The following is a 14210-nucleotide window of genomic DNA, read 5'->3' on the forward strand; positions in this document are numbered from 1 at the left end:
TAAACACTGCGTCCTAATACTGCAAGTGTATCCTCACTGTGACCCCCTCCCTGCTCATAAAATATACGTGCTGTGGCCTATGCTCTCTTAAGGCTAAAGTGATGTCCACCCAGTGTTATGGATTGTTTTGAGAGAGATTCTCATTTGTAAACTCAGATTCCAGAACTGTGAGAAAATGCAATTCAATTGTTTTAAGGCACCTACATTTTGGTATTTTGTTAGGGAAATGTAGGAAAAGCCTCCAGGTATAGATGGCACTGCTTATGTGACAGAGGAAGTGGCCCACACAGGAAGACCATGTCGCACTTTATTTTTGTCTTTCTGTATAGAAGTGGTTCCCAGAAAAATTGTTTTGTATGGGTCACTGCACTTCATTTTTTCTTTAAGACAAAAAAACTGCAATAAAAATAATGATGCAGAATTTCAAAACAGGATGATAGAAAATTAACTATGGTTAATATATTGCATAATGTTATCCTTAAAGTAAGTTGCTCAGATTACAGTACATAGGCATGCAAAACAATATAAGCACAAACTGTTCTTTTCAATGAACTAATAGAAATTAATAGTATAATTATCTTAGCTATTTCATATACTTTTTAAAAATTTCCTTCTTTTCTCCTTTCCCCCATCCCAGATGTTCTTTCTTTTTGGGCAGCTTTTTCCCTTTCACGGTGTCTATTGTACATTTTGGATCTTATTTATTCTTTTAGTTTCTTACTCTAGGGAAACAATACGATGTTTACACGTGCATGTCTGATTTGCTTCACATATGAATATGGTCTCTAGTTCCATCCATTTACCTACAAAAGCCTTACATATATCATTCTTTATAGCTGGTAGTGCTCCATTGTATAAAAATACCGTATTTTTTATCCATTCCTTGGTTGATAGACATTTGTGTTGTTTCCAAGATTTAGCTATTACAAATTGTGCTTTTATAAATATGGGTGCACATATTTTGCTGTGGTATGATGTTTTTAAATCTTCTGGAAAAATACCCAGAAGTGGAATACCTGGGTCAAATGGTATCTCTAATCTGTTTTTTTTTTTAATTTTTGCACTGATTTCCACAGTGCTTGCAGCAACAGTGGAGAAGTGCTCCTTTTCCTCCACAGCCTCTTCAGCATTTGTTATTGGTTTATTTCTTGATGGCAGCCATTCTTTCTGGTGTGAGATGGGATCCTCATGTTGTTTTAATTTGCATTTCTCAAATGACCAATGATGCTGAACATTTTTTCATGTATTTATTTGCCATTTGTATTTCTTCATCTGTGAAGTGTGTATTCATCTCAAATGATCACTTTTGGATTGGGTATTTAAATTTAGGAGGCCTGGTTTTTCTCACTTCTTTTTATGTCTCAGATATAAGCCTTTGGTCTGAGGGACAGTTTGATAAAATTTTTTCCCAATATATGGGTTTTCTTTGCACTCTGTAGCTGATTTCTTTTGATGTGCAAAAACTTTTTAATAAGATTAAAACTCAGTTGATTCTTTAAAGTAGTTCCCATGAGGTTTGGTTTTTGTTCATTAACTCTGGTACCTGTATATCTTTAGTATTTTTACCTACTTTCTCTTCCAATAGATTTAGTTTCTGTTTAATATTTGGATCTTTGATCCATACGGATTGCCTTTTTTTCCCACAGGATTATGTTTGGGATTTTAGGTCCTGTCTGGTTCCAAATGAATTTTAGAAATGTTTTCTGTAGTGGTGTGAGGTATGTTAATGGTATTTTGATTTATTGCACTAAATATGTGGAACAGTTTTGGGAGTATGGCCATTTTCAGAATGTTGATTGTTCCTATCCATGAGCAAGGGATATCTTTCCATTTTCTGATATCCTCTTCCATCTCCTTTTTCAGAGTACTGTAATTTTCAATGTATAGATGTTTTATTTCCTTTGTTAGGTTGATTCCTAAGTGTTTCATCTTTTTGAATGCTATTGTGAAGGATGTGATTTCCCTAACTTTTCTCTCAGTGAGTTTGTTGTTTGTGTACAAGATTGCTATTGATTGTTGAGTGTTGACTTTTATGCAGCCCTACTACTGAATTTGGCTATTAATTTTAGAAGTCATTTGGCTGTTTGTGGTCTTCTAAGTAGGGTATTATGTCATCTGCAAATATTTATACTTTAATTTTTCCCTTCCTATCCTTCTTCCTTTTATTTCTGTCTAATTGCTCTGGCTAATGTTTCAAGAACTATATTGAATAAGAGTGGTGAGAATGGACACCTTTGTATTGTTCCTGATTTTAGAGTACAAGCTTCCAGCTTTTGCCTATTTAGTATGATGTTGACTGTTGGTTAATTGTAAATAGCTTTTATCAGGTTGAGAAAAAAGCAATCTATTTTAATTTTCTGTAGGGTTTTTATCCTGAATGAGTGTTGGTTTTCATCAAAATCTTTTTCTGCATTTATTGAGATAATCATGTGGCTTTTGTCTTTGGCTTTGTGGATATGGTGTATTACATTTATTGATTTGTGTATGTTGAACCATCTCTGCATGCCTGAGATGAATCCAGATTGGTCATAGTGTATAATCTTCTTCATGATTTCCTGCATTCTGTTTGCTAGTGTTTTATTGAGAAGTTTTGCATCTATGTTCGTTAAGGGGACTGGCCTGTGGTTCTCTTTTTTCAATGGGTCTTTTTCTGGTTTTGGTATCAGGGCAATTCTTGTCTCCAGGACGGAGTTAGGGAAAATTGCTTCTCTTTCAATTTTATTAAAGGGTTTGAGAAATAGTGGTGTTAGATTTTCTCTAAATTTCTTGTAGAATTCAACAATGAATCCATCAGGGTCTGGACTTTTCTATGTTAATAGGTTTTCAATTGCATCTTTGATTTTATTAATTGATATTGGTTTATTTAGGATGTTTATATCTTCTTGATTCAACTTTGGTAATTCATAGTATGTAGGAATTTGTGCATTTCTTCATATTTGCCATCTTGTTAGAATACAAGCTTTTTTTTAGAATACAAGTTTTTAAAGTAGGTGTAAATGGTCTGGATTTCTGCAGGGTCTATTGTGATTTCACCCTTTTCATTTCTAAGTGCATGGCTTTGTGTCTTTTCTTTACTTTTTTATACAGTTGGCTAAGAATGAGTCAATTTTACTTACTCTTTCAAAGAACCAACTCTGTGATTCACTGATTCTTTTGTTTTTTAATCTCCAGTGCATTAATTTCTGCTCTGATCTTTATAACTTCCTCCCTCATATGAGCTTTTTGGCTTAGTCGGCTCTTCTCTTTCTAGAAGTTTGAAGTTCAACATTAAGTTGTTTATATGCATTTTCTCTGTGTTTCTCTATATGAGTATTTACTATTATAAATTTCCCTGTTAGGACTTCTTTCATTGTGTCCCAGTAGTTATGGTATGCTGTATTGTCATGTTATTCAACTGTAAAAAGTGTCTAATTTCTAATTTCGCCTGTGGCCCATTGGTTGTTTAGGAGAGTGCTATTTAATTTCCATGTGTTTATGAAGTTCTTGTGGTTTCTTTTGCCATAGATTTCCAGTTTCCAAGAACTGTTCTCTGATAGTATGCAGGGTATAATTTAACTTCTTTTGTATTTACTTAAGCATGTCCTATGAGCCAGGATGAGGTCTATTTTGAAGAACATCCCATGTGCAGCTGAGAAGAATGTGTATTCTGATGTTGTGGGATGGAACACTTATTTCTCCATCAATTTTGAAAGATAGTTTTGTGAGGTACATCACTCTGGGTTGAAAGTTGTTTTCCTTTAGTGCTTGGAATGCTTTACTACAAGTTCTCCTTGATTTGAATGGTTGTACTGAGAAATCCGCTGTAATTCTGATGGGCTTTCCTTTAGAAGTGACTTATTTCTTTTGCCTAACAGCTTTTAAGATTCTATTCTTATGTTGAATTTTTGGAATCTTGACTATGATGTGCCTGACTGTAGAATTTTTTTGATCATGGCTAATTAGAGTTCTATATGCCTCACTTCTCTCTATGTCAAATTCTTTTTCTGTACCAGGAAAATTTTCTGCCATCATGTCTGTGAACATGTTTTTCAATATCGTTTATGATATCTCCTGCTTTTTCATTGACTGCAAGCAATCTTATATTATTCTTCTTTGTATCATCTAGCAGTTGCTGGATTGATTTCTCATGGTCCCTTGCTATTCTTGAGAAATCTTTCTCTTGCTGGTCACTAACAGCAAACCTTTCTTCAATATCTGAGATCCTATCCTCACATTGGCTTAATCCACTTAGAATACTTTCCATGGAATTTTTTATTCCCTGGATGTCTCCTTGAATCTGATTTACAGATTCTGTTTCTTTCCTTTGCTGAGCTTCCATAATTTTTTAAGCTCATCTATTTTTTTGGTCTGTATCTGCTTTAGCATCATTAAGCATTGTCCTTATTTTGGACACCATCTCTGTAGTTATCTGACAGATTATTTCTGATTTCTTTTTTTTCCAGAGCTTCACTCAATTGCTTTGTTGTTACTGCTTTAGAGAGGTGTGGTGGGAGGCTTTCAGATTGTCTCACCTCATTGCCCCCTGGATTTGCCTTTGGTGAACCAGGTGTCTGGGGTTGCGTTTTGTTTAAAAGTCTTCTCATTTTATCTTGTTTTTTTTAAAGCTTAATTTCTGGGGTAATTCTTGTAAATTGCCAGTGGTGGGTTACTTTATTGCTAGTATTTAGGACCCTTAAGTGATGGCTACTTCTTTGAGATATCTTCCAAATGTAGCTTGTTTTTGGGTTTTGAGTCTGTTGGAAGATCTTACCTCTTCAATTTGTTCTAGATAGGAAGTTGTTTGGCCTGGTCCCTAGTTCTTTGGTACTGTGCCACAATATTTTCTGTGACCCTTAGTCAATTTCATTCATGCTTGAGTAAGCTGTTAGGCAAAAGAAACAACAACTATTATGTCAGTTTTGTCTATAGTGGTATCAATAGCATCAAACTAAACAAATGAGACACTGAACTAATCTTTCACTTGCCACTTTTAACCATATGAACTAGATATGTGGTTATATAACAAAATCTAAAACAAACTGGAAAATTATATGCAGTATACAATTTTATGCAGTGTGTCAATTTTTCCCTTGGGCATTAAAATTTAAAATAGTTTAAGGAGAGAATAGAGAACTAGAAGAAGAAGAAGAAGAAGAAGAAGAAGAAGAAGAAGAAGAAGAAGAAGAAGAAGAAGAAATTGGAAGGCTGAAGGATCAAGGGGGATCATGCTAAATTTGGAAAAATGGTGTAGAAGACTGGAGGGAAAGAGCAAAGGAAGAGTCGAAAAGAATAGACTAGAGCCACAGGGAGGCTAGAAACCATGTTCACACTTGTATAAAAACAAGATTAAGGGGCTGGAGGTTTAGCTCAGTGGTATAAGCACCTGCCTTGCAAGCAGGCAGTCATGAGTTCGATCCCTGGTACCGATAAAAAGGAAAAAGACCAAAAAAAAAAAAAAAAAAAAAAAACAAACCAAAAACGAGATTAAACAATGAAGGGGGAAAGAAAGAAAACAAAAATTAAAGATAAAAAGCAAGTGAGAAAAGACAGGAAAAAGAAGTCTGTTTCCTGAGTTGCCCAGATTTATCTCTGCTTTCACTGGCAGATGACCTGTGGAGACAGTCCCGATCCAGGTCAGTCTAATGAAAATTTGTTATTATTAAGATTTCTGACTGCATGATCTCAGTAATTTGCAAAGGCTTTACCTAACCACCTCATACCATCCCAGTGGAAAGTGTGTTCCTATATATGATTTTGGGGAAACCCAGATAGTCATACAGCAGGAAACATTATGTGAGATTATATCATTTGTTGGGCAGTGTTATAGATTCCATATGGCTTATTACTTCCCACAGCAATTTATATGTTGTTCTACAACCCTAACTTAGAAGTTTTTGGAAGATAGAAACTCAAGCAAAGGGTTGCATTTAGATTTTAGAAAGTTAAGGTAGATATCATGAACTGAAACAGCCCAAATTATTCACGAAGAAAAGATAAGGGTGGATAGCTTTTAAATTGGTGATTCAACAAAACAAATAGTAAAAGGTAAATGACAGTAAACAATATTTCCATGCTCATAAAATGATCCTTCTTTCTCTTTTTTTAGTACTGGCTATCAAACTTACAATCTCACACTTAACAGATAGGCGCTAATCTGCTGAACTAAATCTCTGGCCCCATAATATGATTTTTGATGCTATCAGTCCCCACTGTTCCTTAAGGAGGTACAACCTCAGAACTTTAGATAAGAAAATGGCATCTAGGAGAGAAAAAGAATACTTAAGAGATAGTTCAAGTGGTCACCAGAAGAAATACATGGAATCCACACAATGTGAGGGCAAATTTCCTCCTCAGACGGCCCAGTACAATATATTTTCAAGTGCAGTGTATTTCCAAAAGTGGACATGGCCTTCAAGATGGCCATGACTCATCATTTAGATCTTATACATGACTGCTAAATTCAATCCATTCGTGACTTTTACATAATCGAAAACAATAGATTTTGGCCTTATCATTTTCTACCTATACCTAACACTTCACTCTTCCGTGTAGTTCTGTCTTCATTGATCTCCTCCTCTGTCAAAAACCAGAATAACCTGTGAAAATGTATGGGACATTTTCATACCTGTGGCCCTTCTATTGCAGACAGCTAAGTTAGGTAGAAATATATTATGCAGTCAGACAGGACAGGGCCCTCAAGAGAGTCGTGGTGAAGGTGAGAATGCATTGAAACTGTAGTTGGAGGAGCAACTGAAGATTAAAGTTGCAATGGTTAATTTACATACTTCCCTAAGAAGTAAACAGAAGTGTGACATTATTGATATTGTCCTTTTGATATTTCCCATTGTCTCGATAGGTTTGGGTCACCATCTCCCCCACCACTAAGCCTAAGACTGAAGCATTAGGTCTAAGACTAAAACCACTAACACCAAGACAACTAAGACTAAGACTAAACACAAGACTGTAACTATAGATTATTGACAAATGTTAATGATGTCACCCATATGCCCTGGCTTCCATTGCATCAATATTACCTGTGTGAGTTTACATGCAATCTTATTGGTTAATCATAACTTTGACCCATGTTGTACCCACCTCATGACTTTTCTCTATAAAATTTCCTTTGAGAGGTGGGCTTGTTGAAAACCTACTCAGGACCCTTCCTGTCTCTCAGGAACTATTCCTGTTGCCCATTCCTATTTCACTATTCTTATTCTCTAACAAATTTTCCCACTCTTAACCTCTATCACCCCTTAAAATTCATCCTCTGACCTTGGAGAACATGAACTTAGCATATGTTACATTTAGTGTTTCCACACTTATGACCTGGTTTCAAGTATTGTCCCTCTAGCAACAATGTCAAAGTTCCATGCCTGAATCAAATACCCTGTAGTGACCTGAGAACAAGGGCTTCCGACGTGCAGGATTTAGTCTGCACATTAAATTCCAAAATCATCATAAGGACTTTTCAAGATACAGTCTGATTGCTCTTTCTGATGAATCACCTGAAGTCAAAGTAATTTAATAATGTCTGAAGTTCTCACAGTTGGAGATAGGCTGAAGTTTATGTGTGTCCCTAGATAACACATTCAGACTCTGAAGTGAGATGTCTACTCCCTGCAGAAGATTTAATTCTTTAATATAATATCCCTCCCTAAAGGATTCTGTGCACTCAACCTCAGACTGCTGTCACATTCCTACTCCCAAGAGCAGCACTTTCTTGGACGTCTTGAATGAGAATGACTGGTTTCCTATTCTAATCAAGAAGACAACTGCTGGAATCTATTATCCATTCCTATGTCCGAATGTCATACACAGAGTAATTAATAAAGAGCTGAAATGTGCTCTGTAAATTTTAAGGCTGCAAAATGTAAGAACATAGAATAAAAATCTAGTGAAAACTTTTGGCTGTATTATACTTTTTGTTTAATTTTTGTGTTTTTGACACATGGCCTATGTGATTCAGATTGGCCTTGAATTCAAGGTGTGACCTAGCCTGGCTTTGAACTTTTGATGATCCTCCTACCTTAGCTTTCTGCATGCTGGGATTACAATTATGTGCCTCCATGCCCAGCTTGTATGATGTGTTTTTGAATGCCAAGTAACCAAGTATGTGATAGAGAGGACAAATGAGTATTGTTACAGAAGCCCACTCAAATCATATATCATCCACTTTCATGTAAAAAAAACTATGCCATTCATGAGAGAAAATGTGCCCTATGTGGGGGTCCCATACCACAGCTCTCTTTATTAGAGAGTCAGTTCCCAAAATATGAAATCTAAAGTGCACATTGAATAACAATGAGTTACCTCAGTTACTGAAATCTGTGACTTGTTTGAGGAGAAAATATATAGTTCATTGATGTCTATACTTAGCCTAGAAACTCAGTGCCCCTCGACTTGGAAACCTCGGTAACCAGTCAGCTTCCATTTATTGTTATACTGTGAGTGGCCTAGATAAAATCCAGTATTTTGATATGTATTTAAAATAAAGATTCTAATCACATCGCTCAAAATCATGATTCATAACAGTGATGACTTGGCTGAATGAAAGACCCAAGGTAGAAAGTGAGCAGTGTTTTACTCATTATTAGAAGTTCTGCCTAGTAAACAGCTCTGCAGAGATTTAAACACCCTGATGTCCACTGTCATGGAAAGTGAATAGAATGCAATCTTGACCCTTTTTATAGTGACATTTTTATTAAGACTTTGGCAGACATTAGCCATTTTATGGAATAATATTTCAGGAAGTATAGGATCATGCAGATCATAACTGGGAAGATAAAGACTGGACTCAATTTTATGACCCTTACCATGTCTCTCAGTCCTCTCTTTGCAGAGGCATTTGTCTGGAATTTCACTCTCTTTTGCCCCTGGCTGGTCTTTCTCATGACTCTCATGTAAGTTCTCATGACTATTAAATCTCTCATGACTCTCATGTAAGTTCTCATGACTATTGAATCTCTACTCTGTGGTCTGATCTTTCTCTCTGGCTGCATTTATTTTCCAAAGGAAATCATTTACCATCCGACTTTCTCATATCCACAGTCTACTCTCTACTTTGTTATGGCCCCACACTGTAGGGTGTCTTGGTCTGTGTTTATCTGCTTTGGATTCAATATTAAAATGTAAAGAAAGAGTGTGGCTTATCTCTTTCACCTGTGAAATATCTCTAAAGTCCTAGCTCAGTAAGTATTACAGAATGAATTTTTGAGTACTATATCAAAGATGTGAAGAATTGACAATACAGGGAAGAAAGTGGTTTCACTTTGCAGAATAAATACATGCTACATGTTATGTACACATCTGCCTTGATCTGTTCATATCCTGAGTATTCTGAAATGTGAAAACTGAGGCACAGCAAAAAAATCATTGCCCAACTGCACAAAGCTGTCTACAGATTCATGTGGATGCCCATAATTAAGGAGACAATGGCACACACACACACACATGAAACAGCACACAAAGCTCTGCCCAGTCAGAGGATTGTCAAGACAGATATAAAGACTACCTTGTAAAGGTATCTGTTATTGATCACTTCATCTGAATGAGCTTTTTTTTTTTTTTGCTGTTTTTTATATGAGGTTGACCAGATGACTACTCCAAGATACCCTATGACATGATATTAGATCGTTGTTGGATCTTAAGTGCCTGAAGAACTGAATTCCACTTGGGTGGTCCGATGGATTAAATGCTGGTCAACTTGGAACACCCTACTGAACTGAATCATTGTGGCTTCAGGCGTGGAAGACCCACCTGAGGATTGTTGCCAACAGCATACAAGGAGAACTGGAGGAGAAGATGGTATGCTGTTGATTCTCCTAGAGAAGCTTGTCACACTGGTCTTCCACATATAAACTCAGTTATTATCATCAGCGCAGTTCAGGTCCTCACTGTTGTTAAAGATGGCTCTGGAGTAGCTCTGGTCCTTACTTTGATCATCCCTTTTCTAGCTCCAGTGCAGATCCCTCAGCCTGGTGGCACAAACTCTTCACGCCAGTGATGCAGACTTTCCACCTTCCAGTACTGACCTTTGGGCCTTCCCAGGGCATCTTCTGGATACAGATTTTCATGAGACATTATCATGGGCTTTACGCCTCCAGCTGGGCTCATGGAGGACATTGTTGTGGGCTCTCGGTCTTCTGCGCAACTCCTGAGAGATATTGCTGTGGGATCCAGGTTTTCATCTGGATTTTTTGGGTCTCTAGTGTATGGATATTGTCTTACATTTTTCTGCATTTTATTTTTTGGGTGAATATTATGAAATAACCCTATAAATTATATGTTCTGTATTAAATCTATTTCTTTGCAAACTCTGACTACAAAAGGTGGAAAATGATAAGTTGTGAAACTGTTGAGGCATGGCAAAGTTCTTTCTGCACCTAAAGTTACATGTCTTTTTTCACATGTGGAGAAGCCCAGGGACAATAGCTTAGTTTTCAAGATTGTTTCTAGATTTTCCACCAATATCAACTCATTCCATTCTGTGTTGTGTGAATAAGGTGTAGATGTATAAGGATCCTCCATCATGCTTCCTTTTATCTGAACCTCAGGGTTTGGAGCCTGTGCTGTCTGGTCTTTTTTTTTTTTTCTTTTTCCTTTTTATTGGTACCAGGGATCAAACTCACGACCGCCTGCTTGCAAGGCAGGTACTTATGCCGCTGAGCTAAATCCCCAGCCTTGTGCTGTCTGATCTTTATGTACTTGAATTTTCAATAAACCATATACTCACAGAGGCAGTCATTTTTCATTCACAAATAATTTGTAACTTTCTCAGGTCTTTTGTAGAATTTGTTGTTGTGAGGAAATATATCTGACATACATTCTGTTTTCCCCCAAAACCCTGTAGCACAGCATTGTAGGTCTATGCGAAACTTAACAGAATTCAAATAAAGGTCTGCTTTATTCCACCTAGAATACCTCCTTTCCTCATGTCCTCCCAGCATCTTGTACTTGTAATTTTCCCTTATTATCATCACTGTGAGTTTCACTCTCATTTGCTATGAAAATATTATGCATTCTGAGAAATAATACTCACCAAGAAGACAGCTCTTCTCTTTCCTTATCTTCTCATGGCTCAGAACTCTCTTCTTTTTAGCATGGCAGCTCAGAATAAAGTGTGATGAGGTAGGGCAGAGTTCTGTCAGTCGTCAGTAAAGCTGAAAGACTATATCGGGATTGGTAGAAGCCTCCTGAAAGTGTTTGAATGAGACCTCAACAGTGTGCCCTGTGACTCATGCAATTATATGGAGAGTTAATTTCCATATAGAAAAATCGACATGTAAGTTTTTGGTAGATAGAAGCGTGTTCTAGATAGAAGTGTTTTGTAGATAGAAATGTTGTATTACATCGTGTCAACATATTCAGGGGTTTTAGAGTGATTTCCCATAAAGCATTGTCATATACCTCTTCACATCATTGTGAGTACCCTAAGTTCTTTTAAGTCAACAATTACAAGTGAAATTGGTAGCTAGTAAAGGAAGTCTTCATCAGCTTGCTAAGTACTGGGTAACAGGAGTCCAGGTGTTTCTAGCAGTGGGTTTGTTTTAACCATGAATTTGTCACAAAATGATCCTTTGCATTGAGGTATTTCTGTCTGCATGGAGGAGAATGGATCGTAGAGAAAAAAGAGGCTTTGTTATGCAAAAAATTGCTAGAGTCAGGCTGAAATATATACATAAAAACTGTAAAGAGAAGTCATAAAAACTCATTAATATAATTAGTTGAAGAATGAATTGCTGTATTTGGAAGACTATATAGGACATACACCTAATTGAATTGTATTAGGTATTTATTTACTTATTTAGTTAGTTATGGGTACAAAATAGCTGATGTACAGAATTTAAGAAAAGCATTTATTTTGTCTCATTGTTTCAGAGAGTGCAGTCTAGCTTTGACTGTTTCTGACAGAGCAATATCTTGGCAAATAGAAATGAAGGAGAAAAGGTAACTTCTTTATGAGATCAAGGAACCAGAGATCAGGGAAAGAGCCTGAGAGGAAGGATCCAGGGACCATATTGGTCCATCAGGTCCAACTCACATGACTACACCAGATACACATAGAAGTGTACTTTACTAATATACTACACATTCCTGAAGCCAAACAATTTGTTAATAAGTGTATTTCATGGCTCCAGGCAATATATCCTTCCAGAAATATTAAAGTCCTGAAGAGGCAGAGTTTGAATCTGTGAGGAGGGAAGTATAGGGCATGAGGAGTTTAGAGTTTGAAATCCACAGGTGTCCTTGCCTCATCACAAGGCAATGGTTGAGTGGATGGTTAGTGTAGCACCATTTCAGCAATAATCATGACCCTCATGTCGGCAATGTGCTCACTTTCACAATTCCCGATTTTTAGGACCCGGATGAGAAGCAGGTTTGTCAGGGAGAGTTGAATTGTTTGCTTTTATTTCATCTGTACTCTTTTGCAGATTATTCCTATTATTTAATTGTAATTTCTCCATTTGCCACTACAATTGTGCTCCTTTTGTGGACATATGTTCATTTTCTTGGCTGGAAATGAATAGATGCAGAGAGATAAGTGCGAAAATCTTGACAATGAAGCCTGCTGCCTCACTCCAAAACACTGACCTCTCAAACAGCCTGCTCTCTCTCTTTTCCATTGTGTCCTGGGCTGGCCTGGACCCAAGATGTTTTCTGACATCAGGGGATTGATTCGTCCCTAGAATATTGACCCTGAAACTTCTGAACACATTTGTGACCCATTTTCAGGATGAGACCACTGAGTTTAAAAGAAAACAGGAGCAGCATTGAAAAGGAAGGGGTAAACCCTTCAGTGCAAGTATCCCTCAGGTGAGGTGAGGTCAACATTGTAGAAGACAGCCTAGTTAAATTTTTTTTTTTTATTTAAGAGGAAAAAGAGAAAAACACAAAACAAAACAAAGCAGTGTAAGGTTACACATAATACAGAACTACAAAAAAAAAAAAACATAACAGTAAGAAATCACCTGTTAATAGATTACATAATATCATCTTGGAAATAGTTGCTCAAATCACAGTATCAAAGAATACAAAGTAGACATTCAAACGGAGAGACTGCAAACAGCTGTGTTCAATGATCCAAAAACATTAATATAGTCAGCTATTTAACATCCCTAAACACACTTGTTGTTATATCCGTTAGAGCTCTTTTTTTTTTTTCCCCTCCCTCTCTTTTCTATAACAGAATTTACACATTTTGGATTTTATTACTCCTCAGTTCTCATTACTCTCTTGGGGGGGAGAGAATAAAGTCAAATATGGCAAAACAAAGCTGTAAGTCCAAACCAAGGATAGACATAGCACATGATGTAGAACAGAGTACAAGGTCATCAACAATGGTTATCAACATTGTCTCTTGTTTCCTTAAAAGGAATTGTCCATCTCATTAGATATTATAAAGCCGGACAAAACAGTGGAGAACAAGACCAATAAAACTTAGGCATTGTGAACATTACAGGACTTCCAAAGGAGACAATAGTCAAACCAGAATGGGCATCTTTGTGAATCTTATTGCCTTCAAATTAGTTGCCTATACCTTCAAACTTGCTACTATCGCACAGAATGGAACAGAGTCTAATCAGTCAAAACAAGATCTTGGGAGTATTACAGGACTTCAAAACAAGTTAATAGGAGATCAAAAAGAGTTACTACTATATATCCTAATTTTTTAAGTTTTTCCCTTAATTAAAATAAGCATAAGAAATAGCTAAATAATTTTTTTAAAAGAATAGTAGTTACCATAGTGTCTGTCTTTTTCCTTAAAATATTTGGATAAAACTTCATATACTATAGCTTCAAATATTTCCATATCAAAAAGCCCAGAGTAAAGCCTTTCTAATTAATAAGTGAAAATTTTATAAGGCTTCAAGGCCACATAATGGGGAATCATGATTATCACATATTTTTATATATTTGAATCATTACTTACATTAGGGAAACTATTCGGTATTCATACATGCGAGATTGATTTATTTCACTTATGAGTATGGTCTCAAGCTGCGCCCATTTATTGATAAATATCTCAATGCGATCCTTCTTTATAGCTGAATAATACTCCATTGTATAGAAATACCACAACTTTTTTATCCATTCCTCAGTTGATGGACACTTGGGTTGTTTCCAAGATCTGGCGATTAGAAATTGTGCTGCTATAAACATAGGTGCACATATATCCCTGTGGTATGATGCTTTCAGTTCTTCTGGGAATATGCCTAGAAGTGGAATAGCTG

This window comes from Cavia porcellus, unplaced genomic scaffold (genome assembly GCF_034190915.1).
Source record: "Cavia porcellus strain 051 isolate PalLab524CR breed Dunkin Hartley unplaced genomic scaffold, mCavPor4.1 scaffold_23, whole genome shotgun sequence".
NCBI classification, from domain to species: Eukaryota; Metazoa; Chordata; class Mammalia; order Rodentia; family Caviidae; genus Cavia; species Cavia porcellus.